General features: G+C 47.4%; 1 long non-coding RNA gene across 1 annotated transcript; it reads left to right on the top strand.

The window, feature by feature from the left end:
• Window positions 1-373: 373 nt before the first annotated feature.
• On the top strand, window positions 374-19,356 carry LOC149862373 (uncharacterized). Its single transcript, XR_016443327.1, has 4 exons — window positions 374-950; window positions 3,425-3,697; window positions 17,560-17,613; window positions 19,318-19,356. It is a non-coding gene; the product is annotated as an uncharacterized LOC149862373 (long non-coding RNA).
• The last annotated feature ends 2,583 nt before the right edge of the window (window positions 19,357-21,939 follow it).

The raw sequence follows: 21,939 nt of genomic DNA, 5'->3' as shown, positions 1-21,939 counted from the left end.
ATGCCATCAGGAGCATAAATATTTTAAACCTGAGGATTAGCTCATACGGACATCCCCTAGACCTGGTGTTGCTGCCTGGTAAACTGGGAGCATGTGCTGACCGAGCCAGGAGAGCAGGTGTTTCCCCATTCCTTAGGTCACCCGTTATAGTACATCCCACCCCCTAGGCCTGTGGATTTTAGTTATTTGGTTGGTTAGGTCATGGAGGGAGTATGTCCCCCTGTCTCTCCTTCCCTTAGGAGGGGAGGAAAGGCCTTTTTTAAAAAAAAAAAAAAAAAGGGGGGGGGGACCCTGCAAAAATGAGCACAGGCACAATAAAATGCTCTTAATTCCACCCACCCCTGGGGATGGCTGCACGGAGGGAGGGGCTGCTCTGTCTAGGCCTGCGCCGCGTGACATCTTTTCAAAGAATTGGAACATCAGGATGGAACGGGCTTCTCTGGCAGGGCTTGGGGCGCCATATGCTGAGTGCATCTGGTCCCTGGCACCGTCGCTGAAGCAGGTAATTTACTGCAGTGGGAAAAATGGGATGCTTGTGCCAATCTGTCAAGGTCAAAGGCAGCAACAGCAAAAATACCGTGGAGAGAGGTTGTCATAAAAGGGTCTGGCGAATTCCTGCCACGAGGAAGAAATGTCCACAAACATCTCTCCCAGCCATCTCTGAGGGGCAGGGTTTATTTTCTTACCAAGCAAGCTGGAAGTCGCATGCCATAAGGCCTATGGGGCGTTCTTAGACCAGTGCAGTCATTGGTGACTGGGCTATCAAAAGAAAAGCTCCGTACCTCTGTCTTACCTCTGTTTTTTCATAGGAAGTTGCGGAGAGCAATGCCTAACAGTTTGATTTGGGGAAGGATTGGGAAAAAAGGCAAATGCAATGGTTAGAGGGAAAGTCTGGGATTCAGGAGGCCTGTGACTATTTCCCTGGTCTGCCACTGCCTGTCCCGTCTTGGGTAAGTCTGAATCATATGGTGTCTTCAATCCTCAAGCATAAAGAGGATTTTAGTTATTTGGTTGGTTAGGATCCTAAAGTGATTAGGGTGGGGACATCTCTTTACTGTGGGGTTGTGTATCAGAGTGGGATCCCAAACTCATTTGAAGTCTCTAGCCATATACAGACTAGTGCGGCTGTCTGCAGTGCCACACACCACTCATTCAGGTGTCCTCTGTGCAAGGTAGCAGTGGTGGGGGTGTGCAGGGAGATCCCAGGGTCTAAAACACCCCGTGCAAAAAAAAAAAAAAAAAGTGGGGCAGTGCACATGGGGGCGGAGTATGCCACCCAAACCAGAGCCTAGTCAACCAGAGCCACGCTCCGGCTCCCGGCCAAGCTCTGAGCAGCAGGATTGCTGCAGTTGCAGCTCCCCAAAGCCCCCCGAAACCCCAAGTGAGGCTGGTGGAGCCAGCACGGTTGCTGGCCCCAGCATCCCCTACCCCTCCCAGTGTAACCAGCTGCATGCCAGAGCCCACATGCCCCAGACACAAAGTCTACAGCTGCTTTTTGTCCCCGGGGAAACAAATGCCCACGCTTGTGTGGACACGGCCTCTGTGATGTATGTTGACACAAACAGTCAAGAGTAATCTGTACAGTCAACTAATAGATCCCATCTAGTAAGTTTGTCTGGTTTCACTGTTTCTTTTTTCTGTTTCCAATTTCCTTTGTGCTGAATCTAACCTGGCCTCTAGATGTGGCCTTGTCAAAACAGGAAATAAAAGATTGACCTGGAAATTAAGTGCTGAAAACAGCTATATATTCCCCAAAAAACCATGTCTAACTCCTTTCAAACGTAAAATATGATGCCAGTGCCATGGCAAGCTTGTCCACGTAGGCTTTTTACTTCTGTCCCTTGGTAAGCTGAAATATGTCTGAATACCTGGCATTTGTATTGGGGCACCCAGAATAATGTTGTGCATCATGACATAATTAGAACAAATCTGAATAAGAAAAGAATCACTATTTCTCAGAAATCTCATATTTTGTGTAATAGTCTCTTTCCAAATACCCTGGTAGCTCACTTGGGCATGTTGAAAATGAGTCGCTCCAATAGTACAGTCCAGGAATTCTAATATTTCAACATGCTTCTGCAAACTTGTTTAAAAATACAGGGTGGAAAATTAACTTTCAGGCACCCTTATTCAAAGCACTATGCCTAACTTAGATTAGATTAGGGACTTAGTTTCCCCGGACAGACTCAAGGATTTTATCCGATTATTAGAGATAACCAAACAATAACCTCACACAATACATGTCAGGGCCTTTCATGAAGTGCTTGGTTTTATCTAGCAAGATAATCTTGCTCCTTCATTAGGTTATGTGACTATTGAGGTCTGATGCCTGATGGATGAACATTCACCAGTGAAAGGAACAAATATGCAGGCTCTGGAAGAAGAAAATTTGAGATGCGGTTTCTTTTATTGGCTTATCTAAATTGATGCTACCAGCACTTTGCTAACTGACATCACCCCTTTTCTTTCTTTTTTTTTTTTTTAATCAAGGTAAAGAGCTAAGCCCATGAACTGATATCCTGGGTTGATCTAAAATTGCTTCCATAACCTTTGGAAAAATAAACAGCTTTCATGAGGATAAGAGACTAGATCTTAATGGAGCAAATTAACAGCTAGAAAATTCCACGAAGCTCGACTGCCCCCACCCCCACTCTAATGTCGCTACCTAATTGAATGGGCTTAGCTCAGAACGACTTGCTTTAACATCCTGAATGTGCATTGCTCAAAAGAGAGAGCTTTCAAGTGACTTGGAAAAAAATGGGTTTGTGCCTTTTTGGGGCTTCTTTGGATGAGAAAGTTTGCAGTGTTGTCCACCTGCTTTACCTGCTAGAATTTCTGCCTTGGAAAAAAGGGGAAAAGACAGGGAAGGAGTATGGATTACAAGAATGGAAGTTAAGAAACTGGGGGACAGGTTTTTAAGGATGCCTAGGGAGTTTTAACTCGGGTGTCAGTTCCCATTGATTTCAAGGCGAGCTAGAGACTCTGCCTGCTTAGATGCTTAGCCAGTGTGCTATCTGATACACACCTTACCCCCACTGGGGGATTATTTCCTTCCTGACCCTTACCAATGATGGTGTCTTACCTTGAAGCATGTAGGTAGCTTTTCCTGTTGTTCCCAAGTATTACTGGAAAGGTTCTTGAACAAACACGTTCTTACATATGACTGTATCTTTTAAGTATCATTGAACTCACATGATATCAATCTAAAAAATGCGAAGTGAAACACTAGCATCTATTTCTATCCCGTATCAACAGCACACAAATTTCAAAAGCAGTACATCGGAGATGGTAAAGTGAGAATCCAGGATACTTTCTAGTGCATTTTTAGTTTATTTTATACACCTGAAATGGCTGTATTTAGTTTGACAATATTGTCTGAGCATGGAGTAAAGTTCCCTTTGTTATCTTTTCATCTGTGTCCCAGCTCATCCCTTCAGAAACCTCCAACTGGATTAAAACCATAAAACATCCACATTTACCTTTCATGATGCTGTGTGAGCTGCGAGACATGGGATACACAAAAAAATGGATGTAGGAAGAGAAGGAGATGTCCCAACATATGCAGACCTGAAGCCAAGCTGTTTTTCTGAATGTGGCCGTCTTTGGCAAGGTCTCCCATATTGGCCATGTATCCTATGAAGAGCTTCGTTCCCTGTTGCCTCTGTGCTTCAAGTACGACATAACTGCCATGGTTTTGGTCAGTAAAAAAATTCTTTGAACATTTCTACTGTCTCTCTCCCTTAACTAGTCTCCTCTGTTGGTTGCCTTCAAGGAATGGGACTTTGTTCTAGACTCCAAATACAATCTTCCCAGGCTGTTCTCCCCTTGATTTGCATCAGTTATAACAAAGCCTCATAACATCCTACAGAAAAACAGGATCGTGTTTACTCTTTCACAGATGTGCACCCCAACTTTATTCTACAAGCACTGCTTGAGCAGGGCTGCAGCAGCAGCCTTAGAGTCTGAAGAGCTGTGTGGCAGAAAGCCGCCTTGGTTTCTCCCCAAAGTCTCTGTGCTGTGACCATTTGATGAGGATGGGCCAGCACAGAGAAGACACACCCTTACCCTGTCTCTTTAGGTAACCTGAGCTGGCTGCAGTCCTGAGGGAGGGGGGAACCTGCTCCCTCTGCCCACGTGACTGGCATCAGCCACCTGGGGAAGGGGCTACTACCTGGTGGGCTGGAGTCTAGTTGGGCGCCAAAAACTGTTGCCGGCACAAGGTGCCCGAGGGAGGCAACAATTGGGTTTGTTGCCCGGTGTGCGTCGCACCAAATAAACACACTGGGGGGAGAAGCAGACAGAGTTTATTTGAGCTCAAGTAAAAGGCACAGGGAGACTGTATGGTCTCAAATCCTCCGTGCTTAACCCTGCAACAGTGGAATTTTTTATACCCTGGTCTTAACAGGCAATGCTCAGACTGCTGAGCTTATGTCCGAGGGACTGGTTCCACACCGTCGCCCACGATCACTTCTCCACTATTAGAGCGCATTGCACCGTTGTGCCCTCCGGGGTCGATCAAACCACATCTCTGCCGAGGCCCCCGATAAAACCACCGGTGCGCACTGGGTGTCGGTTGTTGCCACAAGTCGTCGACCCCAGGAGGGATCCGGGCAAGGCGAAATGTTAACCTCAAGCCCCACATTGGGCGCCAAAAACTGTTGCTGGCACAAGGTGCCCGAGGGAGGCAACAATTGGGTTTGTTGCCCAGTGTGCGTCGCACCAAATAAACACACTGGGGGGAGAAGCAGACAGAGTTTATTTGAGCTCAAGTAAAAGGCACAGGGAGACTGTATGGTCTCAAATCCTCCGTGCTTAACCCTGCAACAGTGGAATTTTTTATACCCTGGTCAGTTTACTATCAGTGATTTTCCACCAGCTGGCCCCCCTCTTCCTCCTCTTTCCCTCCTCCCTTCTCTCTCCGAGTGGTGCCCTTGCATTCCACAGATAACAGTTTTAGCTCACCTGTTTTCCAGAAGGACAGGAGATTGCAGGCGCCATAGAAAGGGCTACAAAGGTTGGGCAAGGGGGGGTCCTGGCTCGTCTGAGCCCAGAGCAGAAGGACTTCCTTAACGCTCATGAGCGTTCCTCATCCCTCTGAGTTACCCAGGGTTATGCCCAGTGACACCAACACTAGGGCTGTGCGAAGCTTTGGTCCCTGATTCGATTCAGCAGAGATTCAGCCCAATTCAGTGGCTGAATCTCTGAATCTGAATCAAATCAGAGGACCCTTTAATCTCCCTGAATCAAATCAGAACCCTCCAAAACGATTCAGAAAGCTTCAGAGATTCAGGCGTAGAGGCAGCTTTAAAAGTTTTTGCTACATACCTCAAGGTACCAGGCGGCTCATGGATGCTGCGATGCTGGGGAGCATGGAGCGTCCCACAGGAGCATGGGGGGCTTCCCAGTGCACTCAGCAGCAGACCCAGAAGTGGACCAGAAGCACTTCTGCTGGACAGCGTGCTGGGGGGCCCCCTGAACCTCCCCCAGCTCAGTGACTAGTGCCTCCTGGGTCTAGGGGGGGCACTCAGGGTCCCCCATTAACTGATCGCCAAGCCAGGGGTGGTAGGGGAGCCCCTGTGCACTCCCCGGCAGACCCAGATGTGGACCAGAAGTACTTCCAGTCCACTTTCTGGTTTGCTGCTGAGCATGTGGAGGGCCCCGCCCAACGCTGGGATGCTTCATGTGCCCTAGCACTGCAGCATTGAGAGGCCATGCTGGTACCTTGAGGTATGTAGAAAAAACATTTAAAGCCATGTCTGTGTCCAAATCTCTGATTCTCCAGATCAGCATCAAATCTTCAGATTTGAATTTGGCCAAATCGAATCAGGGACAGTGATCCGAATCAACTAATTGAATTGCTGTCCCTGATTTGGGGTGAATCTGAATCTACATTGAATAGGACCTGCTTCACACACTATAGCATACTCAGAATCCAGGCAGGCTGCTCAAAGCAGCTTTTAAAGGCTGGCTTAGTCTGAGCAAGGAAGATTTCTTTCTGAGCTGGGGATTCCTTTGGTGACATGCAAAGATTTTGTATTAGGTCTTATGCAAACAGCTTCCTAGCTTTTGAGGAGGAACAGGTATAGTTTCAGAGTTGGTTGGGTCGGAAGGGACCTGAGCAGATCATCTAGTCCAACCCCCTGCCATGGCAGGAAATAGTACTGGGGTCAAACAACCCCAACAAGATGTTCATCTAACCTCCTCTTAAACCCCAGGGTAGGAGCCTCCACCACTTCTCTTGAAAGTTGGTTCCATATCCTAGCCGCCCTGACTGTGAAGTAGCACCTCCTGATATCTAACCTAAACCTACCCTCTGCCAGCTTGTGTCCATTATTCCTGGTCACTCCTGGTTGTGCTTGGGGGAACAGGGACTCCCCCAATGCCTGCTGGTCCCCCCTGACTAGTTTGTAGCCACTAGATCCTCCTCAGCCTTCTCTTGTGGAGGCTGAACAGGTTCAGGTCCCGTCGCCTCTCCTCATAGGGCCTGCCCTGCTGCCCCCTGACCATACAAATGGCTTCCTCTGGACCCCCTCCATGTTGTCCACATCCCTCCTGAAGTGCGGTGCCCAGAACTGGACGCAGTACTCCAGCTGCGGCCTGACCAGTGCCACACAGAGGGGGAGGATCACCTCCTTGGACCTGCTCAAGATGCATCTGTGGATGCATGACAAGATGCGGTTGGTCTTCCTGACCGCGTCCCCACACTGCTGGCCCATGTTCATCTTGGCATCAATGATATCTCCAAGATCCTTTTCTGCCTCTGCCCTGAAGAGAAAGGAGTTCCCCAGCCTGTGGGTATGGTGCTGGTTGTTCCTCCCCAGGTGCAGCACCTTGCACTTGTCAGTGTTGAATCCCATCCTGTTCTTATCCGCCCATCCTTGTAACCTGTCAAGGTCCAATTGCAGACTATTGCTCCCTTCTAGTGTGCCCACATCCCCCCACATCTTAGTGTGGTGGAGAGAAAGCAGGTTTCCCCGGTCTTCTCTGCATCTGTCACCCAGGCCTATTGGAATGGTCTCTCCAAAGACATTGGCTACTGATATAAGTGAAAGTCACCTTCAGGATGTTTTAATTTTGCTGGAGCCTGGCTTAGTACCCAAACAGCTATATTGGGAATGGAGAGGAGGCAGCTCAAGGGCTGCTTGGCACCACATTCTCAGCCGACCTGAGACTAGCTCTTCTGAAAATCTGGCCCTGAGTTTCTTCCAAGCTTTTTGGCATGGCCTGACTTCGGGTTGCTTTATATTTATGTATCTGGGTTGTGGTTTTCCTTTTAAGCCTTCAGCATCATTCTTCTGTATGAACAAGCAGTTCAGTTTATCCCTGATGCCACTCTCTGCTTGTGGGATTCCTGGTGCAGTTTGCCTGTGGGCATTTTTTAAGTGGTGGTCATAAGTGCCATAGCATCCTGTGCCCTCATGGCAAGCAGTTTTGGCTGGGATTTAAAGGCACAGTTTATAAAGGACACCTGGGTGATTTTTTTCGGTTTCAGCGCAACCCTGCTCCATTTTGCCTACTGTTCTTCCTGCCGTCTGCTCCAAACACATTCACGTGGGCAGATGATACAGCAATAGCTAAACAACAACAGTGGCAGGAGAGACAAATGAAAAGCAAGTGCTTCAGATGACAGAAAATCAGCTGGGTACTGAGGAGGGGAGATATGCTGTGCTGTGAAAGCTTGGACAGTGTACAAGACAATGGCTGGGGCAAGACTGGATTATGGTAACAAGACTGCCACAAGAAAATCAAACTCCACTAGTGGCTTGCAACCCATTAGGCATCAAGACAGTGGAGTTCTTGCAGTACCCATGCCATAAAATAAAAAAAGTGGTTAAAATTGTTGGCAGAGATCTGACCCACTCATCACATGTGTGTGTGTACCTAAGAAAGCAAGAAAAGGTTGAGCCAGTGAAGGCAAGGAAACTACATATGCTTTTCAATTGACCTAGCAGTTAAAAACAACAAAACACTAAATGTGCATCTCAAGAGAAGCCTGTAAAAGGTAGAGGAAGGGATGCCCTCTACATGACAAATGCACCCTGTTCACTAGGGGTGTGCGAAACAGGCCATATTCGATTCAGATTTGGCCCAAATGGGGGCACAGTAATTCAATTCGTTGATTAGGATCACTGTCCCAATTCAATTAGGCCAATTCTGAATCTCAAGATTCGATGCTGAGAATCAGCAATTCAGCCATAGACACAGCTTTAAATGTTTTTTCTATGTACTTTGAGATACTAGGTGCATTTCCTAAATGCTGAGATGGTGAGGCAGATAGAGCGTCCCACAGGAGTGTGGTGAGGGCACCCATATGCTTGGTGGTGGACCCCTACCCCCCAGACCTCCTGACTCTATGTTTGGCCATGAGGGGACCCTGGGTGCCCCCCAGACCCAGGAGGCACCAATCGCGAAGCTGGGGTGGGGGGGAGGAGAGGGAGGTCCCACATGCCCTCCCCGGTGAATCCAGAAGTGCTTCTGGTCCACTTCCAGGTTGGACCCCGCCCCCCCCACCACATGCTCCCATGGGATGCTCCATCTGCCCCAGCATCTCAGCTGCCTGGTACCTTGAGGTATGTAGAAAATACATTTAAAGCTGTGGCTGTGTCTATGTCCGAATCCTCGAATCCCTCCGAATTTATTCAGAGGGTTCTGATTTGATTCAGAGAGATTAAAGGGTCTCCTGATTCAATTTGGATTTGGAGGTTCAGCCGCCAAATCAGGCCGAATCTCTGCCAGAGTGAATTAGTGACCAAAGCTTCACACAGCCCTACTGCTCACATTAACAGGCACATCTAAGGTGTAAATGTATGCCTGGAGTTTGGTAAACCAGTGCAAGCTATTGCAAATTTGCCCCGTTGATAAACAAATACCCAAAGACAGCTTTGTCGACACTTCTAAGGATCCTGTTGGACCACTCACCTGTAAATTGACCTATAATTGCAGGGGCTGCAGAAAAAACAGTTTTCATACCTAGACAAATCAAGAACAGGAACCAGGCAATTAGTAGTTGTGTTAGGATGATCAACCTTTTCCTCCCTATTTGTTTGGACTCTAATCAGCCAACCATCAAGGAAATATACTTTGAAGCTATACAATTAAACAGTATACAAACTAAGAAGATTTGCCAGAAAGGTGTGAGCAGTCCAGACCAAGCCATCCTGCAGTGCCACCCGGGCAACAAGTGAAGGACCCGCACTTTGAGGCTGTACAAGAACTGCTTCCTGCCTGCACTGGGTAAAGATCTCTGTGAAGCTAAGAAAATACTAAGGACTAACAGTTTTTTATATTGGGAAAGAGTCTTTTCCTATTATTTAGTTTTGTAGCTTGTTGGAAGTTATTAAAATAGGCCTTTGTGCTTTTCATCAGCTGAGTGTTGTGTCAATTCTCAGAGCATTAGGTTTAAAAACCCACTTTCAAAGTGCAGCATGCTGCAAGGCTGTTTGAAATACTAGAAACTGAAAAGTAGAAGCCTTTCTCACCAAAAATGGTAGGACAGGAGATGTGCTGTCAGAAGAGAGATGAAATAACTTAACTGAGGTCACAGAGCAGCTATTACACCAAATCCTGAATATAGCCCAGCTCTGAGAAGGATGGGCTTTGTGCTTACAGCACTGGATTGTGATTTAGGTGCTCCAAGGTTGGTTCTTGGCTGTGCCATATACTCCTGTCTGGATAAGTTACTTAAAGCCGAAACCTGAGCTAAAATATTTTGGCTAGGTTGGTTGCTTCCTTGGCCCCACATCTCTGTAGGCACGTGTACATGAGATGTTTACTGCCAAGGTGATTAGTTCTGCAGTAAAGTCCAAGCATCTATATATGCGGCCCTATTAGGCTGCAGTAAACTAAGACATGTTGCCATAGAACAGTACTTGTAAACACAAGTAGTTTCCTGTGGACGTGTTATTTAGTGCACTGCAACACATGTGGATGCCGGCAGGGCTGGGTGGGGCATGAGGGTGCTTTGTTGTAGGGCCTGCCTGCTGGGTAGCTCTGCACTGGAGCACCCTTGTGCACCAGTCCACCCCTCTGCAGCACACTAAGCCAGGTTGGAGCAGCCTTGGGCTGGCAGGCTCAACCTCCAGGGTCCCTGCCAGGTGGGGTTGCTCCAACCCGGCTCAACAGGCTACAGGCCCAGGCGCACATGTAAACATGGCGCCCAAGAGCAATAAACTCAGGCCCATTAATGTCACATGTAGACCCACCCAGTGTTCCTCACCTGCAAACCAGGGATTATAAAGTTCCCCCTTTCCACCCACTTCATATTTAGATTGTCAATTCTTTAGGGAAGGGACAGGCTTTTGTCATGTGAATGCCCACTGATTTATACACTGGGGTCTTAACTGGGGGAAGTTGTTGCTCCTGTGTTTAAAAAGAAAAAAGATCTTTGCTAAGTTCAGGTGCCCTGGAGATGTTTGTCTGCTGAAGCATCACTCAGGAGAGCAGAGCCCAAAGCAGTTTTCCCCAGGTGAACCATTTTGTTCCTTCCTACAAGACAGTTTGTTTTTTTTCCTCCTCCCCTCCCCCCAACTAAATCATATTGGACATTTCACGCTGTACACATTGATAGCCTCTAAAATATCAAATGGCTTATCCCTGGGAGCCCCTAAGAGTTGCTTTTTTAATGGATTAACTATGACAGAGACTGTACTCCCACAGTTTTTTAAAATATACAATAAGTATATTACATACTTCTAAAGCTATAAATAAGATTTATACACAACCCATGGGGATTTTCCATTAAAACTTCATAAATCACATTGTACATTATCCTTTTTAATCCTTAGCCTTGCAGTGTTAGTCACCAGAAAATATATTTAACCCTGTACAAAATTCATGATAAGCATGTATAAAGAATGTTAACCAGAGCTTTCATGTCCTCCATATTTTCTTATGCCAATACATATTTTCCCAGGCAATTATTTATTATGGTAGCCATTATTCCTCAGCCCCATTGTATTAAAAGAAAACTCTGCACAGAAGAGGTTCAGCTCAGGCAATGGCTACGGAGGTGTTCTTTCTCCCAAGTCCGGAAACAATACCTATTGCTTGGCGCTTCACCTATCCACCTGGAGTTTGTGCCTGCCAAGGGCTCTAGGATGATGGGGCTGTTCTGATGGCAGTAAAGTGCAGATGACAAAGGTTTCAGTTGCCCTCTGTGGGTCTTTGTGCTGGCAAAATGGCTGAGTAAGATGCATTAGTCCACCAATGCTTTTGCTTCTGGCCCATTCCTTTGATGACATTAATCCACAAAGGCTGCTTAGTCTCCCTTTTATGGCCCGTGTATGTGGAAGGAAGAGGTGTGATATGGCAGAAGCAGGGCTTTTGAAAGTTTCTGTAAAAAGCTCCTTCCTTATCTTGCTTTTTGCCTTTCAACTTGGGAAGACAAGATTTGTGTGATGTGTGTTTTCCCTCTAACATGATGCCCATTATCCTGCAGGCTCATCCAGGCTACGTTGCAATAGGGCTGCAGAGATTTCCGTTTGCATATCTAAACAAATCAGATCAGACTTCAGCTTTTGCATGGACATGGGTAATTCTCATCTTAAATCTGTAAATGCTCATTTAGAGGAGGATTCATTAAGAGGCAAGCTGTCATGCAGGGTACCTTTCTGAACTCATCTGTGCATTTTTTGCGTGGTCTGAAAGCAAAGGAGATGATTAATATTTCATATCTCTATCCGCTTAATTCATGGCTGTGTCGGAAAGATAAAACTGAAATCACATGAGCCCCAATGTCAGTTTTGTCCTGGAGACTGAAACCAGAGGATCCTAGTCAGGTGCAATGAGAGCACTATTTTTATCCCTGTAATTATGCCCGTGCTAAGCAGTGGCTGCAGCCCTAAACCAAGACCTGTTTTTGTTTCTTCAGCAGCTGAGCAGACATGTTTTGCCGATACTGTCATAAAACAATCAGAACAGAGGTTAATAATCAAGCCTCATGGCCTGACATAAGGTGACTATGAAATGGAACAACTTGTCTTCACTTGCAAACCCCTTTGCTGCTTGGCTCTGCCCTGCCAATTCATTTCTTATGCATTGTCCAGCCATCAACTTCCGCCCCTTCTTCACCCTCTGTGCCCGCCTTTATCATCTGTCCAATTTTCCCTCCCCATCCCCTTTCTGAATGGTAAAAGCTCCTCATAAAAAAAAGTTTGCAAAACCACTTCATTCTCTCTTTCCAATCTCTCCTTAAAGCAAAATACTTCAGGAGAGTCTGCGTTCTGCTTCTTCGAGTCACAGCACAGAAAATGTAGCCCACGAGATTGTCAGGGGTGGGGATTAAGAGGTTCGACACTATTGCACCATCTTCATCTTGGGCTGTTCAGGTCAGTCAAAGCTCCAGTAGCCAACTTACCTAGCTGAAGGACTGGTAACAGTGAAGCTGTGGCAGGAACTAGCACAGGTTGCAAAACCTGTTCGAGAAACTCGGCAGATGCTCAGGTATTTGCCACTCAGGTGGGTTTGTCTGTGCTCAGCTCTGTCCTGCTGTTGCCCCACTGTGCTGCTGGCTAAATTATAGCAGCTTTCCTGAGCTCAGCTGCTGGTTGCTCCATTTGGTCAAGAAGTGGACAGGCTTGTTATTAGCTCATGAGTTGTACTTTTTGGTCTGGTTTGTTTTTAATTCACCCTTTGCATTGATATTGCACTTCCCCATGAAGGGGGTGTGAAAACAAGAAGTAGTTGAATGAAGGAGCAGCCTATACTTTAAAAATGTTCAGTGATGTCCCTCCAGTGGAACTGGATAAGCTGCTATGAGATATGCAAGCACATGCTCAGATTCAGTCTGTCTAGCTGTGTGTATGAGGATGCCATGCAGAAAATAACAGCAACTTTTTCTGAACACCAGGAATCCTTTTAAAACACTGGAACATGTGGTGCAGCTGCCTCCCCAGCAGGAGCCATTGCCAGTCCTAGTCAATTAACAGATAGTTCTTATTTCTTTCAGTGGGATGTTTCCTTGTTAGTAAAGGGTCATCCCTAGCATGAGGGAGAGAGCATGGCCTCATGTATCAGACAGAGAGAGAGGCAGAAAGACTGAACTTGCAATTGAGACTTGCTTTTAGAAATAAGGTCTGATTTAGGTTATCATTGTCCCAGCTACCGTAACACTTCAGCAGTCCCGGAGAGCTAGGCTAGACAAGAAAGCAGAAGCATATTCTCATTCTTCACATGTGCTCTGGAACAGCTGACTGTTGCACAGTAGAGACCATAGCCACCTCCATGGTTCCTGGGGGTTAAAGTGATGATTGCAGCAAAAGTGGACTGGGATTGCTGCTAGATCCTGAGGGTTAGGAAGAGGTAGCTCAGTTTAGCTTCTTATTGGCATAGCCAACCTAACGTCCACACCTCTTAGCTCCTCCCCTTCCAAAGCAGGGCCACTTAGATGTCAAAGTAGGAATGAAGCATCTTGAAAACAGCCCCGTGCCTCTCTGGAGGCAAAGGTACTTAGTTATTGCTAATTATCTGGAGTCCTAGAGCTTTCTCTTTGAACCAAAATAGATGTTCATGTCCCAGGGTGGAAGCTCAGTCCTCCCTTCTGCTACACAGACACATATTGACACACTTCTTCCCAAATCGGTGTCAGCACTCATGCACACTGTGAAGAAATCTCCCTCTCTCTGCCCCTCACTTGGGCCAGACCAGGTGACCCCTCTATTTCCTGGCTTTCTTTTTGGTACAGGCTGGTCAACCAGGTGACCTGGTTAGATAAATTCCTAGGGGGAGGGGAGAGTGTCCTCTTCCTCCAGTGGACATTTTGGAACAGCACAAGGAACATACCCCTGTGATTTTCTGTAAGTAAATCCTTGGAAACTGGCCAGGCATTAAGAAATCTGTTTAGGCCAGATGTGTCTAAAGAGGTTTACTGTGTCCAGTTGCCTGCATAAGACTCAAGTGTTTATGTTTGCTCAAAGTGTATTCTGGTTTCCTTTCTCCAACCCCCTCCCAGCCCCCTGATCAATAAAGGGATCAGGTTACAGCATGCCTTGCTGAGCTTCTGTGGGCAAAGCACACCTAAAGTGTACAGGGTCTTTGTGCTCCAGGCTGCACAGAGCCCTACCAGAGACCAATGTCTGGGTGGTGGCAGCACTAACTCAGGCTTGCAGGTGCTCTCCAGGAAGTGGAGGTTGTAGGCTCCCCAAGGGAAACTCCCAAAGCATGGTTTTGGACCTGGCACAGTAAGGCAGGTGGCTCTGCATTGTAGCACCCCCTACTGTGCACACCACACATACGTGGGTAATACATAATGTTGGTGATGGAGCAGTGTTCTGAATGGGACTGATTTCTCATGTGTCTTTAGATAAACTTCCTTAGTGATGGTGAAAGCCTACATTTCTTTAACTACAAACATGGGAGAGATTATTAATTGTTTATGTTGCTGGATGATCTTAAGAGCATAGCCACCTACTTGTAGGGTTGTCCATACCCACTTTAAAAGATATGTCTGACCAGGAGAGCTTATGCTTTAATTAGAAGTGAGAGAGGAAGTAGAGGCACAAAGTGGAGAAGTATCTTGTTTCACATCACAGCATGATGGTGGCATAGGAGAGAATACCCTTGGGTTTCCCAAGTGCTAACTATAGTCCCCATGTGCAAGAGCACACTGGCCCTCTAATAAATGTGAGCTGGCAACAGATGCTGCAGACAAGCGTGTGAGTGATCCATGAAGGATCCAGTCATTATAGGAGTGCTGATGGACATGGGGGGAAAAAAAGCAGTGCTTTCCCAGAAAAGGAATTGTGTCAGTTTGACCAGGCTCCCCAGTGCCTGTATAGCTCATGTGCTTCAGCAGGGCTTTTTGGTGCTTTTATCTAATAGCTGATTCAGTCAGCTATTGGGTAAAAGCACCAAAAAGCCCCACTGAAACGGATGAAGTATACAGATGCTGGGCAGGCCGGGTCAAACTGATGTAATTCCTGTTCTGGGCACGTGCTGCACTCAGCATAGGTGTTCACCGAGCTGAAAGTAAAGCACTGTTTTGAGCCTTCTTGCCATGTCTGTAAGCGGCCAATGAGTTCAAATTGCTCCTACTGAAATCAAACTGGGTATGGTGGTGTCTCTGGGCCCTGATCAGAGGTGGCATAGAGACTGGGAGTGACATTGAGGGGTTGCTGCTGTAGTGCACAGTCACTACTGCCTAGGAGGGATCTTTTTATTTTCATTAAAAAACATAAAAAAAAACACTTGATGGGACTTTGTGCCACTTCCTGCTCCTTGGTGAGAAGGTCACATGGAGAAAACAGAGGGAGAGCAACTGGAGTAGAGCCAGCTAATCTCTAAGTGGGTAAGTCACTTGAGAAGCATTGGTGTTCTTATGCTAGCATCTGCTTGCACAGCCCTTCAAAGGGTGCCAGATGCTGTATGTGTGATAATAGTTCCTACTGCTTGGCACTGGCATCCTGCAATTTATAACTCTACTCTGCGAGCTTTGAAAGGGCATGATCCTGCTGTCACAAAGCAGAAACAAAGCTTTAGCATATAACTACTGCATTAAACCTTCATACATCATCTAAAAGGAAGCCCCATCCTATCCCACAAGTAACGCGTAAGAGCACCTTGAAGTTTCAAAGCATCTCTTCTACACAGGAATACATCTCAGGTTCTGATCAGCATGACTCATTTCCACCTCGCATGATTGAATAGCTGCAACTTGCAGCACATAGGAGTTCAGGGAGAAAGTTTGACATTGCCTCAGAAGTCCTGCATCCAGGAACCCAAACCTAGCTCTTCTGGGGAAATCAAGACTTCTGTGAGCCATCTCTTACTCCCTTGCATTTTTCTCCATCAGTTTAGATTTCGATCCAGCTCAGCTTTGAGGGAGCATTTGTCACTATTTCAGCTGAACTTCAGAAAAATCAAAGCTTTAGTTAATTTGGATTCTTGGGCTGAGGCATGTGGGGTTTGTTGTTTTTTCATTACCATATGGATCAGGTGCAAATAAATAAGCCTCCTAAATGTGAGCCCATGAGAGGAATGCCTAACTCTTATACAGCATGTGGATTTCAGGGCACCTTCCAAAGGAGTTCAGTAGTATTTTCAACAGGGGGAAACTGAAGTGGAGAAAAATTAAATGATTTGACCTGGCTCACATGTTTTCACTCAGGGATGCTGCCTGCCCAAGACTCCTATGACTCCTTCAAAGCAAAACCATGAAAGCAAAGCAGAAAAGTCTTAACTATTGGCCTGCTTCTTGTATTTTTAGATATTAATGTTTAGCATATTTTAGATGCTCTGGCTGAAAACTAATGACCAGTCAAGGTTGGGCTTTATTTTGTGTGAACTATGTACATCAGGGCAATCCCTCTTTCCCAAAACTACAATCTGAGTAGGAAAATCGGTGGGTACCCAAAATCCCTAGGCCTACAGACTAAGCTAAAATGCAAGGATAGGCTCTACTTTCTAGTTAGATTCCTGTTTCTGCCTTCTGGTCCTGGGGGATACAGATACATAAACAAAGATGCTTGTGGCATTCAATGCTGCGTTAAATCATCAAACTTCGAGGCAGTTTGAGATGACATTTTTGCGTCTGTTTCTACCATATCTGTATTGCATCAGTCAATGCAACGGGCAGCCCCTTAACAGGGATATGGTTGGACATTCTGTTCCTTTCCTGTTACTCTCTTCAGCAACTGCTGTGAAAAGGAAGAGATGAGCAAAAAAGCAGGTGAGGGGGTGACTTTATAACTTAGAGCCTCTGTAGGAGTCTCTGTATGGACAAAGTAGGCCATAGTCTAGAATAATGCAGCATATGATTTGGACACAGATATAAGAGGGAAAACCCCTCAGAGATGGTCAGGCCCGGGTCTTGAACTGATAGGTATCTTTAATAAGCAAAGAAGAAAGTGGGACGCATAGACTGAAATCCTCACTAAAGCACACAGAAAAGCAAAGGGTTCTCTTGGTTGATTTCCTAGAGAGAAGAAAAATATAATATTCATTGTGGATTCTTTATCCCATGCTATAGAAAAGAATTATACAATCTATGGATATTGAATATATATATATATATATATATATATATATACACATACACACACACTGGAGAGAGACTAGGACGACTACCTTTTGTTGACTGCCCTCAGGACAGAATCTGGGAATCTATTTAAATGCAGTGAACAGGCCTTTGTGACTTGCAGTGCCAGCAGGTGTGCAATACTTCCCCATTGCGATCTGGGATAGGACACTAATATGGCTAATGAAGGACTTTGAAGGCTAACAAACCCTAAATCAGGCTCCCCAACCTTTTCATTATGCTGCATAATTATCTGAGATTTGCCATCATCTCTTTAATCTCATTGATTAATAGGGAGGCTCAGCCAATCCGTGCAGCAAACTATTTACACTAACACAGTGATTTACTGTTGGGTGCAAACCCGCAGGCTTTAGCTCAGCAGAAATAGCCAGTGGTAGGTTGTTTGCATTACAGGAGTTTTTCAGACATACTGAACCTCAGCTACATATTTATTTTCTCTTGTTGGGCTTAGCATCCTTCAATATTCTGTCCGCCTACAATGGTTTTAAAAATCGGTCCTTTATTGCCACTAATTATTTGTTTTACAGCAGGGCCTACATACTGATCTCCAGAGAAAGGTCCAGCTGTGCCAGACTGCCCAGGTAGGGTAGGATTCCAATATAGTTATAATAAATTGAAAAAATGGATTTTGGATAGGTAGCGGATGTTTTGTGAAGTCTGATTGTATTTTTTAAATCAAAACTGCCATGACAAATAGACTACAATCTTGGCAGCCAACCCCATGTTATAAGAGAATATGAGCGGGTTGGGTAGTAGAACTGTTTTCTTTTCCACTGGTTGAGTTCAAATATTGAATGCAGAAACATTTAAAATCTCATCCTAAGTAGGTTTTAGGGTCTAGTCATATTGAACTAGATCTTCAGCGAGCATGAACCAGCACCGAATTAACCAAAGCTAGGCTGATTCATGCTTGCAGAGAACCTGGCCTATTATTTATAATGCACCATTTGACACCTTAGAGGGCTAGTGAACAATGTAAGAGATGCACAGCTGTTGTGCTGCTCCTCTGTGCAGAGAGGTATAATTCAACCATTGAAGACTTTCAAACAGGGGTGGGCAGTTATAGGGTGTGGGTATGGGGTGGATGTGGGAAGCATGTGGGGGTTGGGGATGCTTTAGTTGTCGGGTGTGTGGGATTGTTGGGTGTGTGTGGGTATGGTCAGGGTGTGGGTGGATGTGTGGGGGGTGAAGGTGGTGGGTGGGACAAAGTTGGGTGTGTGTATGGATACCATATGGTTGGATGTGTGAGGGGGTGTGAGTGCATGTGTGGGGTATGATTAGGCGGTTGGGTGTGCGTATGTGAGGAGCTTCCCCACAACTTCTCCCCTCTCCACCCAGCTTTCCCCCTTTTGCCTTCTGTTTGTGCATGGCTGAGCCCAGTCCCTCTGCAGGTGGGGGCAAGGGGAGGGGGATCAGCACTGCCTGCCTGGGTCACAGCTCACTGCAAAGGGAGGAAAAGCAGCTGCCACTGGTGGGCAGCAACAGAAGCCCCTAGGAGTGGGGATGGGGGGAAGGAAGCCAAACCTGGCACCCTTGGTCTCTATCTCACACCTGCCTGGCAGGGCTACACCAAGCTCATGTTGCCTCCTGCTGCTCCTCCTGCCCCACCTGCCTGTCCCATGCCTGCCTGGCAGGGCTGAACTAGGCCCATGCTGACTCCTGCTCTTGCTACTGCTGCTTCCACCTCACCTGCCTGTCCTGTGCCTGCCTGGTGGGGCTTTGTGAGCAGCCAAGCTCCTTCACCGCTCCCCCTCCATCCACACACTCCCCCACCCAGCCATGCATGAGCAGGGCCAGAGTGAGCTGCAGGCAGAAACCATCCTGCTCCTCTCAAAGCTGAAGGTTTCCCTCCCTACCTGCTGCCCAGAGCACTGCAGCAGGGACAGGAGGAGGAGTTGCTGGAGGCCAGGGCAACCCACCAGTTCCTTGTCAACAGCAGCCCTGCCTGGAAGCTGTGCATGCTGGTGCCCTCTGGCAGGGGGGGCTGGGAGCACAGCACACTGCCCCAGGTGGGACTCAGACTCATGTAGAGCACAGCCAGGGCAACCACCCATGGGGCCAGATGCGATTAATTGGTGGGTGCCTGCTGCAGACCAGATCCAATGAGCTGGAAGGCCAAATGCAGCCTGTGGACCATATTTTGCCCACTCCTGTTTTAAAAGCAGGTACATTCTGGGAGGACATTAAAACCTTCAGCGCACTTGCTGCTTGAAGGTAGGTTGGTTCTGTGTGTTTTATAGATGGCAAATCTCTGAGACTCAAACTCTGTGTTGCTTACATTGCAGTGGGTCTGGAAAGACACTAAGCATCATTTCTGTTTCCTGACTGGGTAGTCACATTCACTCACAAGGTGTAGAGCTAAAACTTCTGTGCAAGTAAGTGCATCCCTCTTCTTTTGCAACTTCCTTTCCCACAGAAAGTTTTCAGTCTCTCAAATGTTTATAGAAAGCAGTTGAAAGGAGTTGAGGTAGGAGCAGGACTGAAATTAATGTTGTTAACAATGTAAAGGAATACTGAGGAAAATCCCTTTGCATTTTCATCTGGTTTTAACCGTTTGTGGTCTTGGTTATCTTGTTTTACTTTCTGATCAAAACTCAAAGCTGTTCAGAGAGTTAGCACAGGGTTTTTTCAGTCCCTACCTATGCACCCTTTTGGTTTTTTATCAGCAGTAAAATGAAGGGTTTGCTGGAGAATATCTTAACTCCTTATGGGATACTTTCAACATGTTTTGCTTGTGCCTTATCTACCTATAGGAATTATAGCCCTGATCCTGCCCATGCTTATACATTTCCTTAACTTTATGCATGTCATTCATCCCAGTGAATCCACTCGAAAAACTTGCAGGCATACACAGTTAAGCTGTATGTAGTAGGCCTGCACGAAGAAGCTTTGGATTCGGATTCAGCCAATTCAGGGGACAGTGATTCAATTTAGTGATTCAAATCACTGTCCTGATTTGATTTGTCTGAATCTTCGAATCAGCCAGGCCCGCCCCCCCCAGCCCGGCAATGGCTGCTCCACCTATCCCAGCTCTGGGCTCTTTGAGAAAATAAAGCCCCGACTTACCAGGTGCCACCAGGTGGGGGAGTGATCCCCACTGCTCCCCACTATCCCACGCTGCATGGGGGGCTCTGCACAAGCCTCCTGACCCCCCTACCACGGGTGCCCAGCTCCAGCCCTTTAAGAAAAAAAACAACAAGAACAGCCCTGCACTCACTGCTCCTGCTGGCAGAGAGCAATTCCTGCTGCCCCCCACTGCCCTGTACCACATACGGGGCTCTTCCATGAGCCCCCCAAAGCCCCAAGGCTGCTGCAGGAGCGGTGAGTCCCAGGGCTTTTCTCCGTTCTTTTTTTTCTTAAAGGGCCGGAGCTAGTCCGGGCAGGGCAGCCATGGCGGGGCTGGGGGAGTGGAGGCGGGGGTCGGGGGGCTTGTGGAAGAGCCCCCATTCAGCATGAGGCAGTGGGGGGCAGCAGGGATCACCCCCATCCAGCAGCTCCCAGTGAGCACCAGAGCTTTTCTTTAAAGGGGCAGGAACTGGGATGGACAGGGCAACTATGAGGGAGCTGGGGGAGTGGGTGTGGGTCAGGGGGGCTGGAAGGGTTCCCCCCATGATCCCCTCCCCCAGCCCCTACTTACCAGCTCCAAGTCCTTCTGTAGCTCCCTGCTGCAGCCACCAGGGACTGTCTGAATGTGGCAGGGCACTGTTGGTGCCTGCCACTTTAAGAGCGGAGCCAAGCAGCCAGCAGGTGCTTGATTGCGACAGCCATTTTAGATCTCTGGCTGTCCATATAAACAAGGCAGTTAACTGCTGGCAGACTAGGCAGTAACATTGCCTGGCTGTGAGGCTTCATGCAACAACCTGGAGGTAAAGCCAGGAGCTGTAGGGATGGTTTGGAGGCTCCTGGTCCTGGGCATGACCTAAAACTGCACCCTGCTGGGAGTGGGTGGCCTGGTGGGGTTCTCAGTGGTGCAGGATCCCCCAGGAAGTGCCAGGCCAGTTATCACCCGAGTGAAAGGCAGGTAGGGGTGCCTTAACCCCAGCCCTCACCTTTGGGTGGGTTATGTAACAGTGGAGGTAATGGGGCCAGGCATGGCTGTGGCCACTGGAGTCCTGTGGGGTGTAGGACCCTGAGAAAATGTAGTTGGGACCAGGCACTGCTACAGCCACCTGAGCCCGCTGGGGACGGAAGCCCCATAGTCCCAGTGAGTGGGTGGTATGGAGCCCCAGTGAGGGGCGGTGTGGAGCCCCAGTTTTGGGAAGAGAAGAACCGAAGGGCTGAGAGCCCAGAGTGTGTGAGTGTATAGAGTTGCCCCAGAAGGGGCCAAAGCAAACTTAGACCTGGTCAGGTAATTGGCTGGTGCAGGTCGCGGTAGAAGCCCAAAAAACGGTATGTCTGCCACCCAAGGTAGGTACTAGATAAAGCCTATGACCTAAGGGGCCCACTCCAAGAGGGAGCAAAGCAGTATGAGTTGTCAGTGCATGAAAGAGACCCTGTGAGAGAGGGTGGAGTATGTGAGGCCCTAGTGAGAGGAGGGCGGTAGGAATGTGAGTGTGTCTGAGGCCTGATAATGAGGCCTAAGCTTGGTCTGGCTGTAGGCTGGGAGCACTGTGTCATCTGGATGCCATCTGCAAGGCTTAGGCTGTGGTGTAGGAGAGGAACAGAGCCACAGATAGTGCCCCCTGGCATCGGGGCAAGAATGGGCAGCCTCCCACCTTAATTAAGATCTTAATTAACAACAAGGCATGGCAGGAGAAATGGGTGGCTGGCATGCCCAGACAAGTGGCGGAAACTAGCACTGTGGCTAGTTGGGGACACCCACTTTGCCACACCGAATCATCAAAGCTCTCCAAATCTTTTCTGAAGATTCAGAGAGCTTTGAATTAATGTGGACCTTTTAATCGGTC

The sequence above is a fragment of the Crocodylus siamensis genome, chromosome 6 (assembly GCF_052110815.1).
Source record: "Crocodylus siamensis isolate JL-2025a chromosome 6, ASM5211081v1, whole genome shotgun sequence".
Lineage (NCBI taxonomy): Eukaryota > Metazoa > Chordata > Crocodylia > Crocodylidae > Crocodylus > Crocodylus siamensis.
The sequence above is the reverse complement of the archived record's forward strand: the minus strand, read 5'-3'. Positions and strand labels throughout refer to the sequence as shown.